The 14,302-nt window shown below is 45.8% G+C and overlaps 1 protein-coding gene across 2 annotated transcripts in view; it reads right to left on the reverse strand.

Moving 5' to 3' along the window:
* PLPPR5 (phospholipid phosphatase related 5) overlaps positions 1-14,302 on the reverse strand; it is a 376,469-nt gene that overhangs the window by 25,883 nt on the left and 336,284 nt on the right. The window lies entirely within an intron of this gene.

Below are 14,302 nucleotides of genomic sequence, written 5' to 3' on the forward strand. Positions count from 1 at the left end.
CCATCGAGCGTGTCACATAGCGCTCATATATCAGTGGGCCGCACACAATCCACAAGTGTCCACTGTCCACAAGTGTACGCAGAGATTCAAAATCTCCATTATCCTCTCGTCACTTTGGTCACAGGGAGCTGTGCCATCGAGCGTGTCACATAGCGCTCAGATATCAGTGGGCCGCACACAATCCACAAGTGTCCAGTGTCCAAAAGTGTACGCAGAGATTCAAAATCTCCATTATCCTCTCGTCACTTTGGTCACAGGCAGCTGTGCCATCGAGCGTGTCACATAGCGCTCAGATATCAGTGGGCCGCACACAATCCACAAGTGTCCAGTGTCCAAAAGTGTACGCAGAGATTCAAAATCTCCATTATCCTCTCGTCACTTTGGTCACAGGCAGCTGTGCCATCGAGCGTGTCACATAGCGCTCAGATATCAGTGGGCCGCACACAATCCACAAGTGTCCAGTGTCCAAAAGTGTACGCAGAGATTCAAAATCTCCATTATCCTCTCGTCACTTTGGTCACAGGCAGCTGTGCCATCGAGCGTGTCACATAGCGCTCAGATATCAGTGGGCCGCACAAAATCCACAAGTGTCCAGTGTCCAAAAGTGTACGCAGAGATTCAAAATCTCCATTATCCTCTCGTCACTTTGGTCACAGGCATCTGTGCCATCGAGCGTGTCACATAGCGCTCAGATATCAGTGGGCTGCACACAATCCACAAGTGTCCAGTGTCCAAAAGTGTACGCAGAGATTCAAAATCTCCATTATCCTCTCGTCACTTTGGTCACAGGCAGCTGTGCCATCGAGCGTGTCACATAGCGCTCAGATATCAGTGGGCCGCACACAATCCACAAGTGTCCACTGTCCACAAGTGTGTGCAGAAATTCTAAAACTCCCCTGTCCTATAGACACCTTGTACCTTGTTTTACATTACTATATAGTTTGTTGGATTTTGTCTACATTTCTACCAAAAATGAGGAAGGCTGGTGGAAGAGGCCGTGGAATTGGGCGGGGGTTGGCAGCTGGTAATGATGGTGTTGGTGGTGGATCTGATGGTAGTGGCAAGAGCAAAATAGGACCAAATGCAGGAGGTGCTGACCCTGCGTCATCGTCTGTCTACATAAGGCCTCGAACGCTTAGTTTTCTAGGAGTTGGCAAACCGCTTTTAAAGGCAGAGCATCAGGAAAAAGTTTTGTCTTACATTGCTGACTCAGCCTCCAGCTCTATCGCCTCCTCTTCTTCAGTTGTAAAAAGTAAAAGCACTGAGTCGTCATTGGAGGCTCATGTTCATGAACCACACCTTTCCTTGTGTCCTTCACCCCAACCAAGATTGAAGGATGACGCAGGCCATACTACTGATTACTCCATGGAGCTGTTTTCACATACCATGCCTGGATTATCAAGTCAAATGGTGAATTACCCAGGCCAAGATGAATCTGACATGGAGTGCAATGATGCACAGCCGCTGATGGATGATTCTGCTGGTACATTCACTCAGAGCACTACATTGTCCTTGCAGTGTACAGAGCCAGATTTTGACCCTGATGAGACTCAGGTGCCCCTTCCCGCACACTATACCACCATACACGGTGACACAGAGAAAGGTGCACATGACATAGAAGAGGAGGTGATGGATGACCCAGTTGTTGACCCAGATTGGCATCCATTGGGGGAAGAGGGTGCTGCTTCCAATAGCTCAGATGAGGAGCATCCACAGCAGACATCGACATCGCAACAGCTGTTATCTGGCAGGCCCGGAGCACTCCAAAGACAGGTTCCAAACATCAAAAGAGTTGCTGGACAGCTTGTCCAGAGGGTCAAAAGATCACAGCGTGCTAGGCCGCAAAATGTCTGCCAACGTAGGAAGAGTGCAGTGTGGCAGTTTTTTGAACAAAATCCTCATGATCAGGCCAAGGTTATCTGTAAGAAGTGCGCAAAGACCTTTAGCCGAGGGAAAAATCTGAAAAATTTGAATACCAGTTGCATGCTTAGACATTTAACCAGCATGCACTTGCAAGCGTGGACACAACACCAAACCTCAAGTGCCACATGTGCAACTGATCACAACGAAGGTAGTCAGCAACGCTACATTGTTTCCCCCACTGTAAGCACACCGGTTAGCACAGCAGCAAATGTTGAGGTGTCGTTGCAAGGCCACAGCAGTCAGGGAATCCCACTGTTATATCAACGAAAGACTGATTCTAGGCCATCAGAAAGAACACCAACTCCATCACCATCATCAACCCTCTCTCAGTCCGCCCTGTCCACCGCTACTTCCACCATATGCAGCTCTCAAGTCCAGCTCACCCTCCCAGACACTATGAGTAGGTCAAGAAAGTACTCAGTCTCTCATCCGCGTACACTGGGTTTGAACGCCCACATTGCCAAACTAATCTCGTTTGAGATGATGCCCTTTCGGTTGGTGGAAAGCACAGCTTTCCGCGAACTCATGGCCTATGCAGTACCACGCTATGACCTACCCAGTCGCCACTTCTTCTCTCGCAAAGCCATCCCAGCCCTCCACCATCATGTGAAAGACCGCATTGTCCATGCACTCAAGCCGTCAGTGAGCGGAAAGGTGCACCTCACAACTGATGCATGGTCCAGTCGGCATGGCCAGGGCCGTTACGTGTCCATCACTGCGCACTGGGTTAATGTGGTGGATGCAGGGTCCACAGGGGACAGCGGTGGTGGGACAGTGCTGCCTAGCCCACGGTCTAGGAAACAGTTGGCTGTAGGCGTTCGACCCTCCTCCTCCTCCTCCTCCTCCAGAAGCGACAGCTCGTCCACAGAGCGCAGTCGTACGAGCACTCCATCTGCAGCTGCCACTGTTGCACACGATGTGTCCCCCTATTGAGCAGCTAGTGGAAAGTGTCAGCAGGCTGTGTTGCAGATGATGTGTTTGGGCGACAGACACACCGCCGAGGTGCTGGCCGAGTACTTGAAGCGACAAACTGAGTCATGGCTGGGCTGTGTACATCTTGAGGCAGGCAAGGTAGTTAGTGATAACGGCCGTAATTTTGTGGCAGCCATAGCCCTTTCAAAACTCAGCCACATACCTTGCTTGGCTCACACCTTGAACCTGGTGGTGCAGTGCTTCCTCAAAAATTATCCGGAGTTAACAGCCCTGCTCCAGAAGGTGCGAAGACTGTGCGCGCACATCCGCCGGTCGCCTGTACACTCCGTTCGTATGCAGAAGCTGCAGCGATTGCTCCACCTTCCCAACCACCGCCTCATTATCGACATTGCAACAAGGTGGAACTCCACCCTGCACATGGTGGAGCGGCTGTGCGAGCAGAGGCAGGCCATAATGCATTTGTGGGAGGATACACGGCCAGGCACTTTGAGAGCAGACATGGAGTTGACAGGCGTGCAGTGGTCGAAGCTGAAAGACCTTTGTAAAGTCCTTCAGTGTTTTGAGGAATGCACACGGCTGGTAAGCGCAGACGACGCCATCCTAAGCATGAGCATCCCACTTATGCGTCTGCTCATGCAAACTTTGACGCACCTTAAGGAGCAGGCGTCTGCAGCCAATGTTGATGAGGAGGAAGAGGAGGAGGGAATCCTTGATGACATTCAGCCATTGTCTGCTCAGGGACCTCTCCTGGACGAGGTGGAGGAAGAAGAGGAGGAGGAGGATGATGGGGATGATTACTTAGGGGAGGAGGATGCATCTCGTGGGGCAAGTGAAAATGTTGGCGTGGCAAGGTCTGGTACAGGGTTTGTGCATGACTGGAGGGATGTGGATTTGCCAGAAAGTGCTCCTCCACCCAGCACTCGCAGTGCATCATTGACACCGGGAACATTGGCCCACATGTCAGATTATGCCTTGCGGATCCTAAAAAGGGACCCCCCGCATTGCCAAAATGATGAACGATGACGACTACTGGTTGGCCAGCATCCTGGATCCACGCTATAAAGGCAAATTACAAAACATCATGCCACAGGAGAACCTTGACCTAATATTGGCTAATAAACAAGCAACTCTGGTAAATCGGTTGCTTGAGGCATTCCCAGCACACAGCAGCGGTGATGGTTCTCACACGAGCCGTACGGGCCGGGGGCAGCTTGGCAGAGGTGTTCGTGGTGCACACAGCAGAAGTGGCGTTGGAGACAGGGGTTTCATGACAATGTTGTGCACTGATTTTTCAAATACCGCTCACACAACTGGTAATACTGCATCGATGGAAAGTGACAGGAGACAGCAGTTGTCAACTATGGTTACAAACTACTTTTCCTCCCATATCGATGTTCTCCCACACAGGTCATTCCCCTTTGACTATTGGGCCGCTAAACTGGACACCTGGCCTGAATTGGCCCAATATGCCTTACAGGAGCTCGCTTGCCCAGCTGCAAGTGTGCTATCGGAAAGAGTCTTCAGTGCAGCTGGATCTATCCTGACAGAAAAAAGGACCCGTCTGTCAACCCAAAATGTGGATGATCTAACCTTCATTAAAATGAACCACGCTTGGGTTTCCAAGGATTTTGTCCCACCTTCCCCTGATGACACATAGGGTGACAGAAAAATGGCTTGCTTTGGTCCACCTCTTCCTGGTACTTCACCTATTTCGCCTTTTGCATCAGTTGAATGTCCAACATCAACATATGCCACTTTCTAAAACTCCCTAACTGTGCTGCCTCCCCCCCATGGCCGGGGTCACCACCTAGCGCACGACACCGTGCGAGTGCCGTTGCCCTGGACAGGTGGGTAGGCCGACTCTTGGGCGCGGGCACTGGCACAGGGTCCCTCATAGTGCAATCAAGTGTCTCTGACGGTGGTGGTGCACACCCGCCGTCAGACACACCGCTGTACTATGAGGGGCCCAGTGCCAGTACCGACGCCCACTTGTGGGCCCCCCTTGCTTGGCCAGGGCCCCAGCATTTGCAATCTTTACCTCTCCCTGCTCCTCCGCTGTGTAATCTGGGCCGTCAAATCCATACTGTGCCTGACATCGTCTGAGCCTGCCTCCTGATGTATAGACATATATTTTGAATGTGTACGCAATCCATACATGTTATCCGGGGATACGTTACCCCTTCTAACCTTTGTGCAATGACGTGCAATCCATACTGGGCCTAACACCATGTGAGCCTGCCTCATGCTGTATAGACATATATTTTGAATGTGTACGCTATCCATACATGTTATCCGAGGATACGGTACCCCTTCTAACCTTTGTGCAATGACGTGCAATCCATACTGGGCCTAACACTGTCTGAGCCTGCCTCATGCTGTATAGACATATATTTTGAATGTGTACGCTATCCATACATGTTATCCAGGGATACGGTACCCCTTCTAACCTTTGTGCAATGACGTGCAATCCATACTGGGCCTAACACCGTCTGAGCCTGCCTCATGCTGCATAGACATATATTTTGAATGTGTACGCTATCCATACATGTTATCCGGGGATACGGTACCCTTTCTAACCTTTGTGCAATGACGTGCAATCCATACTGGGCCTAACACCGTCTGAGCCTGCCTCATGCTGTATAGACATATATTTTGAATGTGTACGCTATCCATACATGTTATCCAGGGATACGGTACCCTTTCTAACCTTTGTGCAATGACGTGCAATCCATACTGGGCCTAACACCGTCTGAGCCTGCCTCATGCTGTATAGACATATATTTTGAATGTGTACGCTATCCATACATGTTATCCGGGGATACGGTACCCTTTCTAACCTTTGTGCAATGACGTTCAATCCATACTGGGCCTAACACCGTCTGAGCCTGCCTCATGCTGTATAGACATATATTTTGAATGTGTACGCTATCCATACATGTTATCCGGGGATACGGTACCCCTTCTAACCTTTGTGCAATGACGTGCAATCCATACTGGGCCTAACACCGTGTGAGCCTGCCTCATGCTGTATAGACATATATTTTGAATGTGTACGCTATCCATACATGTTATCCGGGGATACGGTACCCCTTCTAACCTTTGTGCAATGACGTGCAATCCATACTGGGCCTAACACCGTCTGAGCCTGCCTCATGCTGTATAGACGTATATTTTGAATGTGTACGCTATCCATACATGTTATCCGGGGATACGGTACCCCTTCTAACCTTTGTGCAATGACGTGCAATCCATACTGGGCCTAACACCGTCTGAGCCTGCCTCATGCTGTATAGACATATATTTTGAATGTGTTCGCTATCCATACATGTTATCCAGGGATACGGTACCCTTTCTAACCTTTGTGCAATGACGTGCAATCCATACTGGGCCTAACACCGTGTGAGCCTGCCTCATGCTGTATAGACATATATTTTGAATGTGTACGCTATCCATACATGTTATCCGGGGATACGGTACCCCTTCTAACCTTTGTGCAATGACGTGCAATCCATACTGGGCCTAACACCGTCTGAGCCTGCCTCATGCTGTATAGACATATATTTTGAATGTGTACGCTATCCATAAATGTTATCCGGGGATACGGTACCCCTTCTAACCTTTGTGCAATGACGTGCAATCCATACTGGGCCTAACACCATCTGAGCCTGCCTCATGCTGTATAGACATATATTTTGAATGTGTACGCTATCCATACATGTTATCCAGGGATACGGTACCCTTTCTAACCTCTGTGCAATGACGTGCAATCCATACTGGGCCTAACACCGTGTGAGCCTGCCTCATGCTGTATAGACATATATTTTGAATGTGTACGCTATCCATACATGTTATCCGGGGATACGGTACCCCTTCTAACCTTTGTGCAATGACGTGCAATCCATACTGGGCCTAACACCGTCTGAGCCTGCCTCATGCTGTACAGACATATATTTTGAATGTGTACGCTATCCATACATGTTATCCGGGGATACGGTACCCCTTCTAACCTTTGTGCAATGACGTGCAATCCATACTGGGCCTAACACCGTCTGAGCCTGCCTCATGCTGTATAGACATATATTTTGAATGTGTACGCTATTCATACATGTTATCCGGGGATACGGTACCCTTTCTAACCTTTGTGCAATGACGTGCAATCCATACTGGGCCTAACACCGTGTGAGCCTGCCTCATGCTGTATAGACATATATTTTGAATGTGTACGCTATCCATACATGTTATCCGGGGATACGGTACCCTTTCTAACCTTTGTGCAATGACGTGCAATCCATACTGGGCCTAACACCGTCTGAGCCTGCCTCATGCTGTATAGACATATATTTTGAATGTGTACGCTATCCACACATGTTATCCAGGGATACGGTACCCTTTCTAACCTTTGTGCAATGACGTGCAATCCATACTGGGCCTAACACCGTGTGAGCCTGCCTCATGCTGTATAGACATATATTTTGAATGTGTACGCTATCCATACATGTTATCCGGGGATACGGTACCCCTTCTAACCTTTGTGCAATGACGTGCAATCCATACTGGGCCTAACACCGTGTGAGCCTGCCTCATGCTGTATAGACATATATTTTGAATGTGTACGCTATCCATACATGTTATCCGGGGATACGGTACCCCTTCTAACCTTTGTGCAATGACTTGCAATCCATACTGGGCCTAACACCGTCTGAGCCTGCCTCATGCTGTATAGACATATATTTTGAATGTGTACGCTATCCATACATGTTATCCAGGGATACGGTACCCTTTCTAACCTTTGTGCAATGACGTGCAATCCATACTGGGCCTAACACCGTGTGAGCCTGCCTCATGCTGTATAGACATATATTTTGAATGTGTACGCTATCCATACATGTTATCCGGGGATACGGTACCCCTTCTAACCTTTGTGCAATGACGTGCAATCCATACTGGGCCTAACACCGTCTGAGCCTGCCTCATGCTGTATAGACATATATTTTGAATGTGTACGCTATCCATACATGTTATCCGTGGATACGGTACCCCTTCTAACCTTTGTGCAATGACGTGCAATCCATACTGGGCCTAACACCGTCTGAGCCTGCCTCATGCTGTATAGACATATATTTTGAATGTGTACGCTATCCATACATGTTATCCAGGGATACGTTACCCTTTCTAACCTTTGTGCAATGACGTGCAATCCATACTGGGCCTAACACCGTCTGAGCCTGCCTCATGCTGTATAGACATATATTTTGAATGTGTACGCTATCCATACATGTTATCCGGGGATACGGTACCCCTTCTAACCTTTGTGCAATGACGTGCAATCCATACTGGTCCTAACACCGTCTGAGCCTGCCTCATGCTGTATAGACATATATTTTGAATGTGTACGCTATCCATACATGTTATCCGGGGATACGGTACCCCTTCTAACCTTTGTGCAATGACGTGCAATCCATACTGGGCCTAACACCGTCTGAGCCTGCCTCATGCTGTATAGACATATATTTTGATTGTGTACGCTATCCATACATGTTATCCGGGGATACGGTACCCCTTCTAACCTTTGTGCAATGACGTGCAATCCATACTGGGACTAACACCGTCTGAGCCTGCCTAATGCTGTATACACATATATTTTGAATGTGTACGCTATCCATACATGTTATCCGGGGACACGGTACCCATTCTAACCTTTGTGCAATGACGTGCAATCCATACTGGGCCTAACACCGTCTGAGCCTGCCTCATGCTGTATAGACATATATTTTGAATGTGTACGCTATCCATACATGTTATCCGGGGATACGGTACCCCTTCTAACCTTTGTGCAATGACGTGCAATCCATACTGGGCCTAACACCGTCTGAGCCTGCCTCATGCTGTATAGACATATATTTTGAATGTGTACGCTATCCATACATGTTATCCGGGGATACGGTACCCCTTCTAACCTTTGTGCAATGATGTGCAATCCATACTGGGCCTAACACCGTCTGAGCCTGCCTCATGCTGTATAGACATATATTTTGAATGTGTACGCTATCCATACATGTTATCCGGGGATACGGTACCCCTTCTAACCTTTGTGCAATGACGTGCAATCCATACTGGGCCTAACACCGTCTGAGCCTGCCTCATGCTTTATAGACATATATTTTGAATGTGTACGCTATCCATACATGTTATCCAGGGATACGGTACCCTTTCTAACCTTTGTGCAATCACGTGCAATCCATACTGGGCGTGAGAACGGCTGGCGAGCTGTTAAGCAAGCTACAGCACCTGTCCAGACAAGTACAGGGATTCCCTAGCGAGGAGACTTATTTGATTGTTTTCTATGTTGGGACAGCAATTTTTGGGGAGCACTATACTCTGGAGAATGATAGATGGGGCCCACCATACACTGGAACATTCCAAAGGTGGACATCAGACACTGGAGCAGCATTTACAGGGCCCATTATACACTAGAGCATTAGAAATGGGGCCCATTATGTTTGGAGCATTATTTGGGCCCATAACACAGTGGAGCTTCATCCATGGGGACCAACATACACTGTAGCATTATGTGGAGCTCATCATATACTGCTTCAAACATTATATGGGACCAATGATTCTGTATGGAGAAATAGATGGGCCTCGTCATGAGATGTAAAAAGTGAAGTATTTTTCATTGTACTATACCGCTATTTCTCTGCCGTATCGGAGCATGATGAGTTGTGGTATGTGTTAAAGGGGCGCTCTTTCGCCCAGGGCACATGAAAACCTGGAGCCAGCCCTCCCCCCCCCACAACTTTAGCCAAATAACCCCCATTTTTCAGTGCGTAACTTGTATTATGAAGTTAATTAAGGTTGACAAGCTTAAGTAAGAAGAATTGATGCTTTTGGCATTCAAATGGGCACTGTAGGTGTGTTTCCTGTCCTCCTCTCACTGCCGACTTTTATTCCCCATTGACTTACATTGGGTTTCGTGTTTCGGGACGACCCCGACTTTTCCCTATAATCGGACGATCTTGCTCGACCCGACTTTTGGAAAAGTCGGGTTTCACGAAACGAAACGCGACCCTAAAAAAGCAAAAGTCGCTCAACTCTATTCATAGGGGAATACTGTTAAGGAACTATGGCCAGATGAAGGGGCTTCATTTTCTCTCTTTTGGTATTGTCTCTTTGGCTGATCTTAAACTGATTAGAGAACTATCCAGTGGATGAAAGAAAAGAAAATTGTCACATATTGTATTAGTTCTGATCATCCCGATGAACTAATCGAGGTTCTAGAGCTCTGTTATTGAGTAAAACAATGTTCTTCATGGTTGAAAAAGCCCTTTGCTCAGGTACTGCGCTATGTATCAAAGGAGTCGGTTCAGCTGCAAAACACAGATCCTCAAGTGTTACTTCTGCACAAGCAGTGTTCATGCAATTTCTAATAATTTTAGTATTTTTCTCCAAAAGTGCAATGATCAGTGTCTAAAAAAAAGTAACCTGCTAAAAAAAGCATTTATATATATTTTTCACCAAATCTATGTATATGTGTATGTAGTGTAGTGTGTTAATATACTGTACACACCTACCGCCGTCTTCTCTGGAATCTAGCGTCGTTCTGTTCCTCTTCTCAGTGACGTCATCGCTCTACTACAGACTCTCCGGGTCACACTGTGCTCTGCTTGATTCGCAAGTGGCTTTTATAAAGTAAGCCTATTGAGGGTCAAAAATAGTAAGAGGCGTCCGACTCACGCATAGAGCGGACAGAATGAAGAGCGGTGACATCACTCAGAAGAGGAACGGAACAGCGCTGGATCATTGAGAAGACGGCGGTAGTTGAATATAATAACACATTCACACTACACCACATGCATGTGTACACAGATTTAGGAAAAAAATCGCCATGGTGTTGATTGGCATAAACATTTTCCCTTGACTATAAAAATCCAAAAGTGAATGACACTTTTAAAAAGTATTTTAGTTTACAAAGCTACAAAACTCATTTTTATCTACCGTACTCTTTTTTGAGTTAATAGATATTTCTCTTTTCAGATTTTTCATCTTTTAATTAGAGTTGGTATAAAGAGTGACTCTCGCTCTGGAGGACCTGCCCTTTCTGGCATTACATAGGCAACCCATTGATTTGAATATGCACAGTGTAATGTTTCATTTTTCATGTGGTGGCGCTGCAGGGAAACTGATCACTTATTTCTAAGGTCCGACAGATCACAGGTGATTGCTGGGGGCCCAAGCAGGAAGATAATTTGTAATTTGCTTCTTGTTAAGTTCCCTGTTTTAGGCAGGTGTGGAGCTGCAAAGTAAGAAGCTTTCAAAATTAGAAATGTTAATAGTTTATTTTTTATTAATTAACAAAATGCAAACTGAATGAATAAAAGAGAAATCTAAATAAATCTTTGCCTTCAAACCAGCATCAATGCATCAATTCTTCGAGGTATATTTGTATGCAGTTTTTAAAAGAATTGGGCAGGGAGGTTGTTCCATAAATCTTGGAGAACTAACCACAGATCTTTTGTAGATGTTGCTTGTGCAAATCCTTCTGTCTCTTCATGACAGACTTGATGATATTGAAATCAGAGCTCTATGGGGGCCACATCATCACTTCCAGGACTCTTTGTTCTTCTTTACTCTTAAGATGGTTTTTATTGACATTGGCTCTTATGGTCCTGCAGCCTCCCTGATGGTATTGCATGATGGATAAGGATCTGCCTGTATTTCTTACCAAATCCCCATCTTCATTTTCTAAAATGGAACCCTACACCATGCTTCACTGTTGCCTTCAGACCCTTATTATTGTACTCCTCTCCAAGCCCTTGGTCCTTTGCAACAATTTATCTTCTGTTGCAGCCAAATATTTCACATTTTGTTTCTTCAGTCCACAGCACCTGCTGCCATTTTTCTGCACCCCAGTTCTTATGTTTTTTTGCATAGGTGAATTGCTTGGCCTTGTTTTCATGTCTCCGTGTCAAAGGAATGGCTTTTTGGCAGCAATTTTCCATTAAGACCACTTTAGGCAGACTTCTCTAGGCAGTAGATGGGTGTAGCTAGGTCTCCCTAGATGATTCCAGTTCTAAGTTGATGGCATTTATGAATATCTTTCGATTTTGAAGGGAAGAAAGCATGTTGTGTTGTTCATCTGATGAACTGTTTCCATGAGCAACTATTTCATCTAGGGTCCACAAAGTTGCAATTTCTTGGTGTCCTCAATGCTGAGAAATACAGGCAGATACTTACAGGGAACATGTCACCTCGTTTTTCAGCTACAAGATGCGGCCACTGCCTTTCAGGGCTTATCTACAGCATTCTATAATGCTGTAGAAAAGCCCCCGGTCTGACCTGCAAGATAAAAAAATAAGTTTTATTATACTAACCCAGGGGGGCGGTCCAGTTCGATGGGTGTCGCGGGAGTGATGAAGCAAGCAGGAGGGTGGCATCACAAGAAGATGGGAGGCTCCGGACCCGGACCTGCGACATCCTCCATTGGACCGGACCGGACCGCCCCCCTGGGTGAGTATAATGAAACTTATTTTTCTTATCTTTTCAGGTCAGACTGGGGGCTTATCTATATCATTATAGATTGCTGTAGATGAGCCATGAAAGGCAGTGACCGCATCTTATAGCAAAAACAGGTGACAGGTTCCCTTTAACTATCATTCAATAGCATCAAAGAGAGGTCTAAATGGCTCCAAATTGATTTTGCAACAGGACAACGATTCCCAACATACAGCCAATATCATTACGAACTATCTTCAATGTAAAGAAGAACAAGGAGTCATGGAAGTGATGATATGGCCCCCACAGAGCCCTGATATCATCATCATTGAGATCTGTCTGGGATTACATGAAGAGGCAGAAAGATATGCACAATCCTACACCCATAGAAGATCTGTGGTTATTTCTGCGTGGTGTTTAGAACAACCTGTATGCCCAGTACATTCAAAGACCCCGTGAAATTGTAACCAGAAGAACTGATGCTTTGATGCTGTTTCTTGTATTGCAGAATTTTTTCTACATCTGCCTAAAATGTCTGCACAGTACTGCATGTCTACTAAACAATAATATATGGCTCACAATATCAGTCAGTACTCTGGCCAAAGCGTCCAATATATTCAAGCAGTTAATATAAGAATCACTGCAAAAAGCATGCAATAAAACCATTGAAAGCAGATAGGTGAATTATTCAAATATAGGCAAGTCATAAAACCTGTCTGGCATGAGAAAAAACTAATTTTGTAGGAATGCGAAACGGCTGCTAATCTATGTTATAATTCCCCGGTCTATTGTTTGTATTGAGAAAGAAGCTGAAGCAGAAGACTCGATGTGATGAACGGTGCCATGGTGCGCTAATCTCTAAGTATCTCCTTCATTTAAATCAGGCGTACAATACAGCAGATCGGCAGTAGATCACCTTAAAATGCATCATGGGGACATGAAGCCAGTTAAAAATAAAAAGTAGTGGAGCTTATTGAAATAAAGCTCTGCTGGAAAGCGCAGTGCTACAAGACAGGCTGTGTTAATGCATGCCAGTTGCAAATTTGTAGACACGGCCACAAGCTGTTTGACACTTCAATGCAGTCTTTAACTTCCTTGCTGAGCGCTGCACAACCTCTCAATCAGCAGTTTCATTATCCTTTAAAATCATTGTATTTTTCAACATATCATGCTACACTCATGGTCACACATTGCAGGTAGATAAGTAAGGAGAAATGCAAAAATTGAAATGTCATTCTGGATAACCGCAGAGCAAATAAATCACCGTTCTACAAATCCAATAACAGATTGGTTGCTTGGTCCTCGTGACTGATTGCAACTAGACATGATAATAGGTTGGTACCAGGAGGTAGTTAAGTGGGCAAAGTGTCTCCAAGGATCATCAATGAAAGACTGGATTACTAAATATAAAGGACGGATTCACCATGGATGTACACTGGATCATCAACATGGAAACCAAACTCATCTACGCAGTCGACAAGGTGGAGGGGTCAGTTGTCGATAAGGTTCCTGTGCATCGGGCGAGGTTGAGTCATACCAATGTAGGAGTGGTTTCCTCCTTTGAAGACCACTATGCAAGAAATATCCATGTGACCACCAGATAAATTTAACAAGGAATAGAAAAAAAGATTATACATTTTCAAACCAGGCCGTGTGGATTTATTTTTTCTATTTTTCAATAAAAAAAAGTAATATTTTTTAATGAGATTTTTGCATGTGCCATTTTCCTTCAATCCTCAACAAAAATTTACAAAGTTGGAAGTCCACAACAGGAGTGGCACCAACGGATATGGGAAATTGTGTGTGAAAATACAGACATGGTAAGCTCATACAGTATGGAAAAAACCTGATGACAGGTTCCCTTCTATATGTAGAGAAATGTTAGCACAGCCATGGTGGATGTGCCAGTCAGTAGGTTCCCAAACCTTAAGAGTATATATCAAGTAGTTCTGTT

The sequence above is a fragment of the Dendrobates tinctorius genome, unplaced genomic scaffold (genome assembly GCF_039654945.1).
Source record: "Dendrobates tinctorius isolate UK_male_01 unplaced genomic scaffold, ASM3965494v1 ptg000029l, whole genome shotgun sequence".
Lineage (NCBI taxonomy): Eukaryota > Metazoa > Chordata > Amphibia > Anura > Dendrobatidae > Dendrobates > Dendrobates tinctorius.